The sequence below is a fragment of the Equus quagga genome, chromosome 3, assembly GCF_021613505.1.
Source record: "Equus quagga isolate Etosha38 chromosome 3, UCLA_HA_Equagga_1.0, whole genome shotgun sequence".
NCBI classification, from domain to species: domain Eukaryota; kingdom Metazoa; phylum Chordata; class Mammalia; order Perissodactyla; family Equidae; genus Equus; species Equus quagga.
In genome coordinates this window covers 73,046,099-73,057,500 of record NC_060269.1, presented here as the reverse complement: position 1 = coordinate 73,057,500, position 11,402 = coordinate 73,046,099, and the positions used below count along the sequence as shown (strand labels likewise).

General features: G+C 34.9%; 1 pseudogene; it reads right to left on the bottom strand.

Annotated features, from left to right (window-relative positions):
• Nucleotides 1-1,293: 1,293 nt before the first annotated feature.
• LOC124236784 (olfactory receptor 4C46-like) lies at nucleotides 1,294-2,770 on the bottom strand (annotated as a pseudogene).
• Between the last annotated feature and the right edge of the window lie 8,632 nt (nucleotides 2,771-11,402).

The window sequence follows — 11,402 nt, the reverse complement described above, 5'->3', positions numbered from 1 at the left end:
ACCTGAATTTGAAAAAAGGACATTTGTGAGAACTAACACAAGTTTGACTCTTATTGTTATAGAAGCTTTGATTTATAAAATATTATATATTAATGTAAAATGACCTGATATGTCCCACATGCATAGAGCAGCATTACCACTTAACGATATTGCTACATTTGACATAAGGCTACAACAAATTTTACACCATCTTTCTTGAAGGATAAAGTGAATCATTAAGACTGCAGAAAAGTTCCTTTCCTATATACAACAACATACCACAGACAACTGTGATTTATGTGAAAGAAAGTAGGACTGAGATTTAGAAGACTTGGATTCAAATTTTGTAGTTGAAACTCCTGGATGTGTGACTTGAGGCAAGTAAATTAGTAAATCTCTCTCAACTTCAATTTGCTACTCTGTAAAATGGGGATAGTAATAATGGGACTACCAATTTACTACATGGATAAGTCACCTAAATGAAGTGAATATGCCTGATAGATAATAAAGTGCTCATTTAATGTAAATATATGTATTATATCTACAAAGCAATAGCTTTGGATCCTGGCCATATGCCTTTTTGCTCAGATTAAGTAAAAGAAAGTTTATCTTTGTTCCTTCAAATGGCTTCTCAAGTCTTGGTAAGGGAAAAAAAAAACTTCTTTTATATTCAAGAAAAACTGTGAGTCATAAGGATATTTAAGAAAATAAGACCAAATTAAGAGTAATTTCAAAATTTCTGGCTTAATTTTTGTGCCAAGGAAAAATAGCAGAGATCCATTATAAATTACCCTTCTTCCTTTTGTGTGGCCCTCTTTTTGCTTTTGATAAATTCATAGTGTCAAAAAAAATCTTCAGTGATTCTTTCACTCCCCAGCAATCCCTGCCCCGTTCATCTATCAAAGAATATCTATCCTCTTTTTTGCTTTACCAAAGGCTAAGCCAAAAGAAAAGAAGTTCTGAGATCAAGATTCTATGGAAAAGCCAACTCCATCCCAGTCACATACATGTGAACATTCAGTAAAGGAGCAGCGAGCCTGGAGAAAGCATCCTCTAGGATCATCACACTATGTGTTTATGGTTGTTCTTCTGTTACAAAGCCTGAACCTATGCACGTGAGCATTGGTGCCATGGTAAAGTACATTAAAGCACCTGTCAGAGGGCTTGGCCACTATTAATTACTCAATAAACATTAGTATCTGGGACTTCTTTTTCTGTCAGTGATCTTTAAAATTTGTTGATGTTCTTGCACATATCATGACAGATATAATCCTCCCTATTTATATACATCATCACCTTCTTGGGGTGAACAGCCTAAGCTATTCTCATCTTCAACAAAATCCTTGGGGCATTTTTTTTTGCCTTAAAACAATAAAAAATTTATTCTCTTATAGTTCTCTTCAGAAATCAGAAATGAGTCTTATGGGGCTAAAATCAAGACATTGACAGAGCTGACTATTCTGAAGCCTCAGGGAAAGAATTCCTTTCCTTACCATTTCCACCTTTTAAAGGCCACCTACATTCTTGGCTCATAGCCCAGCATCACATCATGTGTTCTCCTTCTGCTGCTGTTGTGACATTGCTTTTTCCTTCTATCATCAATTCTCCCTTTGCCTCTCTCTGTTTTTTTTTTTTATTTATTTTGTTGGGGATATATTGGCTTATAACATTATGTAAGTTACAGGTGTACATTATTATATTTCATTTTATTTATTGGCTGCATCATATTCACCACCAATAGTCTAGTTTTTTATACATCACCATACATGTGTGCCCCTTTACCCCTTTCACCCTCCCTCATTCCCCACTCCTCTAGTAATCACTAATCTGTTCTTGTTATGTATGTGTTTGATTACCTTCCACAAATTAGTGTAATCATATGGTACTTGTCTCCCCTTATGTCATGTTTTACCTCCGTGTTTCTCATTCTGTAAATGATAGGATTTAATACAGGAATGAGGATGGCAAAGAATACAGTCACTAACTTGACCACAGGGTACGTGGCCGCAGGACACATGCAGGTGAATATCCAAGGCACAAAAAGAGTACAGCTACAGTAAAGTGGGAGCCACAAGGTGGGAGGTATTTGTGTCATCCTTTGGAGCCATAGGACCTGAGGGAGGCCAGGATGGCTATGAAAGAGATGAGCAGCATGGAAAAAATAAGCAAGCACATGGCCCACTGTTGGTTACCACAACCATTCTGAGTCTGTAGGAGTCCCTGCAGGCAAGTTTCAGCAGTGGGAAGAGATTGCACATGAAGTGGTCAATGACATTGGGACCACGGAAGGGCAAGTCAAGTATGAAAAGAATATGCACAGTAGGGTGCAGGATCACCCTGATCTAGACCACTACCACCAGGAGGTGGCACAGCCCCTGTTGCACGAGGTCATGTGGTACAGAGGCCTGCAGATGGCCGCATAGCTATCATAGACCACGACAAGGAAGAGGAGGATCTCTGATCCTCCAAGAAAGTGCTCTACAAAGAGCTGAATCAGGCAGCCCCTGAAGAAAATGGTTCTTCTCTGGCACAGCCGGTGGATGTTCATCTTGGGAGTGGTGACAGAGGGATAGGAGGTGTCTATAAAGGACAAGTAAGTAAGAGAGAAGTACATGGGAGCTGAAAGTGTGAGGCTGAGGGAGATGGTGATGACAATGAGCAAATGGGCCAGCACGGTAAATAGAAAAATGAACAAAAAGACAATGAAGATTATTTTCTGCAAGTCTGGATTCTGTGTGAGTCCTAAGAGAATAAGTTCAGTCATATTGTTGGGAGGTGTGAGGTGATCCATTCAGGAAGTTACACCTTCCTGCCGCCTACATTACCTACAAAGGGATAAAAAAAAAAACCCTAATAATCATGAAGGGGTTGTAGTCTGTATTTCACAGCACAAAAATAGAGTAGTCACTGTAAACATGGAGCATGTCCTTGGCACTCTTTGCCCCAGTAATTGTTTCAATTCTTCCTCATTACCTCCATGTTGCTTTCAATCTCTTCAGACACCTAGTAGCTGTCACCTATAAAACCTCTATAGGGCAACATTTGACATGTGGTTTACTGAGAAAATACTATATATCTGACATCTAGATTCTCCTGTTTCCAACTCTATGACCTTTTTTTGTGTGAGGAAGTTTTGCCCTGAGCTAACATCCGTTGTGAATTCTTCTCTGTATTTTTTTCCCCTTGAGGAAGATTAGCCCTGAGCTAATGTCTGTGCTGATCTTCCTCTATTATGTATGTGGGGTGCCTCCAGAGCATGGCAAATGAATGGAATACCTCCGCACTTGGGATCTGAACCTGAGAACCCAGGCCTCCAAAGTAGAATGCGTGGAATTTTAACCACTTGGCCATGGGGCTGGCCCCCTCCAACTATGTGACTTTGCTTAGTTATTTTGATGTGCTGTGCTTCCAAACCCTCCTCTGTGTCTGTGAGCTTACAAATCGCAACTCTCAGATAGATTTTGTAAGGTAAAAGTCATTCCCACTTCCAGGAGAATTTACGTTTGAATCCACGGCTCTAACTGTGGAAAGAAAGACGTGGTCAATAACTATTTGTCAGAAGTAGACAGATCATGGAAACAAATAAGTCATGGGTGACACACACTCCCTAGTACCTACCAAAACACTATGCTATTCACGTGTGTTTTCCTGCTATGCCTACCACAGTGCCTGGCATAAGATCTGCAATGCCTGGCATCTTTTGGGTGATGAATAAATGCTGGGTGACTTATCACACTTCCTACATCTTCATTTGTAAAAATATGCACGCTTCCCCAGCTATAAACCTAGGAATTCCAGCCTTATCATCCTCCCACTCTATTTATCACTACTCTCTACTTTATGAGAAACAAACTTTTGAAAGGAAGCTACCTTCCAGTTTAATAGTTTCTGACACACTTTATAGGGTAAGTAGGAAAATATTAATTGCCTTAAGGAAAGAGTATGTTACTGGGTCATTTTACTTTTAAGATAACTATAGTGTTTGTTAATTAATAGTTTTTATTCTTCAAAATTCTGTTCCAAATACAATTTAACATAGTGACATTCAGGAAATTTCCAGCTTCAGTAGACAGGGATAAAAAAAAATTCTTGGGTAGGTGTTCAATACATAAGGATCTGTCAAGCAAAGGAAAGCCTTATTTTTAAACCTGTAAAAATAGAAACTTAGTGTGGAGAACAGGAAGAAAGAGTCTGCTAAATAAAGTTCTCTACATATACACACACAGACACAAACACATTTAAGATCTATTACTTACTATAAGTACCTATTACATGTCCACTCAGTCAATTTATTGGACTCTTGCTATATATATTAACCTATATATGTCCACACAAAGTCTTAAAAAGTGTTCCTGTTAAATACCTTTGGAAATCCCTCCCCCAACATTTTATTACAAATGGCAGCAGGTCGTCCATCCATGAGATCCTCTCACTCCTTTGTGTGTCTGCCATATGTATTCTCACATCATCTTCTCCTAACCTCCATAATATCCATCATCCATCATTCCTGGTTATAGGAAATTACTTTACTAATAGAATGAGGAGCTTTGCGGACATAAATTTCCCAAAGGAAAGAAAAGAGGAAACATAAATATAAGAAATTGTACTCTGCAAAAATGTTTCTTTTCCTTTCAAAGATAGTTGAAAAGAACATTACTATTTAATTATCCAAAATAGAGATCTTATACTTATGTGAGAACAAAGTGCATAGCTTTGCTGCATTTTCTTATTCTGAGGTGAACTCTCCAACAGATCAGAAAAGAGTACAGTGACATAAATTAAAAATAAGATATAATTAATAAGTGATTTAGAAATAACTATGAAGAAATACGAATTACTTTCTCCTTTTTCTTTGACTCCACAATAACCTTTCTAGGAATAAACCTTAAAGGAAAATATTTTTAAAAGAGAAAAAAATTATGTATAAATATTTTAAGTACAATGATTAAAAGCTGTGGAAAATGAGAAACTACATGGAAATTCCAACATTAGAGAAATGGATAAGTAAAATATAGTGAATATATTTGAATAATATGTAGTTTTCAATAGAGATTTTTTAAAAATTATGAGATATCACAGCAAAATTTTTATATTGTAATATTAAGTGGGGATAAACATGGATGCAAACTTGAATAGGTAATACAATTCTAACTATTTTAAATATATATCAATAAGCACAAAAGACCTCAAAATATTTTTACTCCTAAGTTGGTAGTACTGTCATTTAATCTACCTTTCTTATACCTGACATGCTGAAGAAGAGATTTAAACCTCAGATTGGTGGGGGTGAGGGGTAATTATATGACTTGTAAGATCCATTGAAATCTCAGATTCTATAATTAAATGACCTCCTGGAAAAAATAACCTCACTATGAACTTGTCTGACATAGCTTCATGGCCAGGGCCCCAGGGAGCTGTTACTTCACCAAGAACAAAGTAAAGCTGTAAGATTAAAATGCCAATTAGGGGCTGGCCCATGGCTGAGTGGTTAAGTTAGGACACTCCACTTCAGCGGCCGAGTGTTTTGTCGCTGGTTTGGATCCTGGGCGTAGACATGGCACTGCTCATCAGGCCATGCTGAGGCCACGTTCCACATAGCAAAACCAGAGGCACTCACAACTAGGGTATACAACTATGTACTGGGAGGCTTTGGGGAGAAGAATGAAAAAAAAAAAGAAGATTGGCAACAGATGTTAGCCCAGGTACCAATCTTTAAAAATAATTAAAATGCCAACTAGCTGAGCTAAAATAAGCATCTTTGTTGATTTATAAATGGCACCTCTGGATACGACCCTTCTCTTCAGGCTTACAAGTGCTAACATATATCCTATTAGTAGGTAAATTCTGTGAAGTTTCTTAGCTATGGCTAATTAGACCTCAGGGTATTTCACCAGCCAACAACCCAATTATTTCACATCACTTAACCAAACGTCAGTTAACCTATAGCACTCATCTTTAATTTTTTAACTCCTTCCTTAAGTCTACATGAAGACAAAACACCATGAAAAGAGAAAAATAAAAGCCAACCACTTATGAACTTGTATCTTTGATAACAAACTTAATATGTAGTCTGGATATTTGGATGCATAAATTAAACATTTAGGTGGTTAATTATCTGACTCTTACATTTTTCATTATAATATTTTTAAATCAATCTACCATTGATAGCGATCGTAATTTTTTTTAAAGATTGGCACCTAACTACCATCTGTTCCCAATCTTCTCATTTTTTCCTTCTTCTTCTCCCCAGTCCCCCCAGTACATAGTTGTACATTCTAGTTGTGAGTGCCTCTGGTTGTGCTATGTGACACACCACCTCAGGATGGCTTGATGAGTGGAGCCATGTCTGTGCCCAGGATCCAAACCAGTAAAACCCTGGGTTGCCAAAGCAGAGTGCATGAACTTAACCACTTGGCTATGTGGCCAGCCCTAATCATAACTTTTAAATATTGTTTTCAGATGTACATTAAGGGATTGTTGTGAAACCTATTGGTACTATGCACCACATAAAGTTTACGGTACTTTTTCAAAGTAGTTGTTTATTTTGCCAATTCTGGAATTAGATTAACATGATAATTATGAAAATAGTACAGGTACAGTGGTGGATAGAACCATTGCTTTAGAACCATACATCTGTCTAGTCTAGCTCCCCAAGGCCTAGAGTAGTGTGACAAAGGAAAAAGAAGAGTTAAGTCTAAATCAGTGTGTTGTCCATGAAGGTAGTTTTTCAAAAGAAGAGTTCCCAGAGCTATACCAGAAAACTCTGTTTTCACAATACAGATCCAAGGGAAGAGTGGTTTAAAACCCTGGAGAGACAGCAACACAGATTTTTCAAACTGGAGTGGTAAGCCAGAATGAAAGCAGAATAAAAAGGAGGTAAGTGAAAACATTTCCCAAGTTAACTCAAGTTGTTGGTTGGAGAAAGTGGTTATGCTGTGTATTCCATCTAAGTGGGGTCTTCTTTTTAGGGCTGTCTCTAAAGAAAAGGAAGATGGAAGTTGAGGAATTTTATTCTCTGCCCTCCTTCCAGGACATCAGGAGGAATATAAACACACCTTCACATACTCACATACAATGACACTGAGTGAAGAGATCCTAGACTGGAAACATAATCTGATGTTTTCTCCATTTCTTGAACTAATTTTTAAGTCAAAATATCACTTTCCTGAACTTACTGTTTTTGTATTACCTGACCAGAACAAAAAAAAAAAACTGAGTTATTTACCTACTTCATAGTTAAAACAGGAAAATTCTCTTCCTAATGTTCTAGGCTGATAAGAAGAATTAATTTATGGTGAACCCAAAACAAATCCAAAAGTATCACCTTATATACTGAGCAGAGATAGTTCACTGTCTTGATTCCCCAGGATCAGCTCACAGGTATATTGATTCAACTCTCCGCATTAGGGTGACAGTTAGACAGGATGTAGAAATTAGGATTAGAAATGTATCAATATCATAAAAAGGTTTAACTTAGAATATTTTTGTTCTTAAGGCTTTGATTTTTTTATGCCTTAAACGAGGAACCTCAAACTCATAGCACGTCATTCTGCCTCTTTCCAACTCATAATATTCCTTTTAGATTGTATCTTCTCTGTTAAAATACGTATTCAAGTATTTTGTCTATTTTAATGATTGTATTTGCTTTTCTATACAGTCATGCAACACTTAATGAAGGGGATAAATTCTGAGAAATGCATCACTAGGCAATTGGTCATTGTGCAAACATCATAGAGTGTACTTACACAAACCTAGATGGTACAGCCTGCTGCATACCTAGGCTACACGGCACTAATCTTATGGGACCACTGTCTAACGAGTATGGGGTCCATCATTGAATGAAACATCATTATGCAGTGAATGACTGTACCTTAGTTGTAAGTATTCTTTATATACTATTGATGTAAAACTATCATCAGATATATAATTTGTACTTTTTGTTTGTAAATTTAGGTCTATGATCCATTTTGAGTTAATGATGTGTTTGGTCTGAAATATAGGTTTTAGTTCATCTTTTTTGCATGTGAGTAGTCAATTACTTTTTACTATTTATTGCGAAGAGTATCCTTCCCCAATAAATAGCTTTGGTAGCTTTGACAAAAAGCAATCAGCCATTATGTGTTTATTATTGGATCACTGATTCTATTACATTGATATATTTGTCTACGTTATACCAGTACCAATTAACATGTTTTGTAATTTTCAGGATTAAGTACTTTTCTTTCATTAAATTCAATTCTAAGTATTTTTGTGTTATCATGAATCACATTGTTTTCTTAATTTCACATTCAGATATTATTTTGCTACTATTTAGAAATAAAATTGTTTTTTGTATAATGATTTTGTATCTTGTGACTGTGATGAACTCAGTTATTCTAGTGGTTTTTGTGTGTGTATGCGGAATGCTTATGATTTTCTACTTATAAGATCATGAAGTCTGTGAATAAAATCAGTTTTACTTCAACTTCAGATGACTGACTGATTTATTAATCTATCATCTATCTATCCATCTATGTATATGTCATCTATGTATCTATCTACCTTTCTAAATATCTGTCTATCATCAGTACTGAGAGTGGACATCCAGCATTATTTTTTTACTTTAAGGGGAAATCACTCACTCCTTAAACATTAAGTGTGGTGCAAGAAGAATGTTTGGTAGGTTGAAGTAACTTTCTCTATTTCTACTTTGCTCAGACTTTTTTTTATCTTAAATTGGTGTTGGATTGTCTCAAACAACTTTTTCTGCAATTATTGAGGTGGCTATATGGTTTTTGTGTTTTATTTTACAGAATTGATGTGCTACAGTAATTGCTTTTCGTTTGTTAAACCCACCTTGCATTCCTGGGATAGATCTTACTTGGTTGTGATTTATTACTCTTTAAGCGCATTATTGGATTTATTTTGCTAATATTTTTGCTGACAATATTTGTATCTACAAATGTGAGAGATATCATATTGTGTTTTCTTTCCTCATGTTTCTTTTTTGACTTTGTTATCAGGGTAATACTGGCTTAATAAATAAATTGAAAAGAAGATCTCTTACATGAGTTAATCAACAGTTGCTATTATTATTTATATAGATGTTTAGTAAATTTAGGTAGTGAAGCCATCTGTGTCTAGATATTGGTAGGAGTGAAAAATATTTTAATTACAAATTCAATTTATTTATTTTTATATGTCTATTCAGATTTCTATTTCTTCTTTTGTCAATTTTGGTAATTTTTCCTTTTAGGAATTTGTCCTTATCATCTAAGTTGACTAATGTGTTTGCATATGTTGTTTATAACATTTGCTATAGTCGTTTTAATTTCTAGAAGGTCAATATGCCTCCTGATTATATTAATTTGTATCTTATCTGATTTGGTTAAATTCTAGATAAAATTTTATAAATTTTACTGATCTTTTCAAGTTTAAACTCTGATTTTCTCCATTGTTTTTCATCTTTCTATTATTGGTGCGCATACCAGTCTTTATAATATGCTTCCTTTTCCTTTTTGTTTGTTTGTTTTTAGTTCATCATTCCTTTTTCTAGCTTCTAAATGTGGAAGCTAAAGTTCTAGTTTTGAGATATTTCTTCTTTTCTAATATAGGTATTTAAGACCTAGATTTCCCTCTAAGTACTTTAGAAATATCTTTTAAAATGTTATAGATTGTGTTTTTATTTTCATTCAATTCAAAATTTTCTACAATTTCTCTTGTTTGACCTTTGGCTTATACAGAAGTGTGTTGTTTAATTTTGAGAGTCTTGTCTATATTCTGCATACAAATTCTTTATCAGCTGTGTGCTTGGAAAGACGTTCTTCTATTGTAGGTCTAACTTTTCCATTCTTTCAACAGTGGCTTTTGAGGAGCAAAGTTTTTAATTTTGATGTCATCTCACTTACCATTTTTCTTTTATTGATTATGATTTGGGATTTATATCTAAGAAATGTTTGTCTAATGTAAAATTACAAGGAATTTTTCTCATGTTTTCTTCTGGAAGCTTTAAAATTTGATTTTACATTTAGTTCTACGACCATTTGAGTTAATTATTTTATGTGGTATGATTTACCAACTGAAGCCCATCTTTTGCACATGGGCATTTAAGGGATCTAGCATCTTTTGTTAAAAGACTGTCCTTTCTCCATTGTACACACTTTGCATCTGTGGAAAATGATCTGATCATTTAGATGTGTGTCTGTATTTGGATCTGCTGCTCTGTTCCATCGGTCTATATGTTTATACTTTGAATACCACATTGCCTTAGTTACTTTGTTTTATAGTAAGTTTAGAAATCAGGTAGTGAGGGGCCAGCCCCGTGGCCGAGTGGTTAAGTTCTTGTGCTACGCTTCGGCAGCCCAGGGTGTCACCAGTTCGGATTCTGGGTGCAGATATGGCACTGCTCATCAGGCCACATCAAGGCGACGTACCACATGCCACACCTAGAAGGACCTGCAACTAAGATATATGACTATGTACCACGGGGCTTTGGGGAGAAAAAAATAAAATAAAATAATCTTTAAAAGAATTAAGAAATCAGGTAGTGAGATTCTTTCAATGATTTTGTGAATTTCAATATTGTTTGTTTTTTCTAGTTTTGACTGTATATAAATTATGAATCAGCTGGTCAATTAATAAAAAAAGTCTTATTGAGATCTTGGCTGGGATTTCATTGAATCTGTTAATCAATTTAGGGAGTCTTACTATCTTAACAATATGTATTCTTTCAATCAATACATTTAAGATTGCTATGAATCATGGTGAATTGACTTCTTCCTTATTTTATGTCCTCCTTATCCTTAGTAATATTTCTTGTTCTAAAGTCTACTTTGTTTTATATTAATATATTCATGAATGATATATTTTATATCTTTTTATATTTAACACAATATGTCTTTACAATTAAGAAGATTTATGTAGATAGTCCGGAGTTTTTTATGTGTCCAGTATGACAACCTCCATCTTTAAATTGGGTGTCTAGTCTATTATGGTTAATGTAATTACTTATATGGCTGAATTAAATCTACCATCTTTATACCTTATCTCTATGTGTTTAATCTATCCTGTGTCTTTCATTTTTGTCTTCTTTGGAAAGAATTTTTCTATGATTCCCATTATTTTCCCTCCTCTATTGACTTCATATTTTTATTTCTTTAAAATCAAAATGGTTTTCTAAGAGTTTACAAAGACCTTTTTAAAATAAATTATAGGTCTTCTATGGACTTAAAGAACAGTAAACTTACAGGTTCTCTTATCATGCTACTATTATATATTTTACTTGTACAGACTCTGTAAATGTCATTTTATGCTACTTTTTCCCTTCAGACAATCAGATGCCTTTTAGAACAATAAAAATATGAAAAAAATACATTTATTCATTGTGCAATTACCAGTGTTCATTTCCTTGTGTAGCTTGAATTTTCTGTCTGGTAGTATTTTCC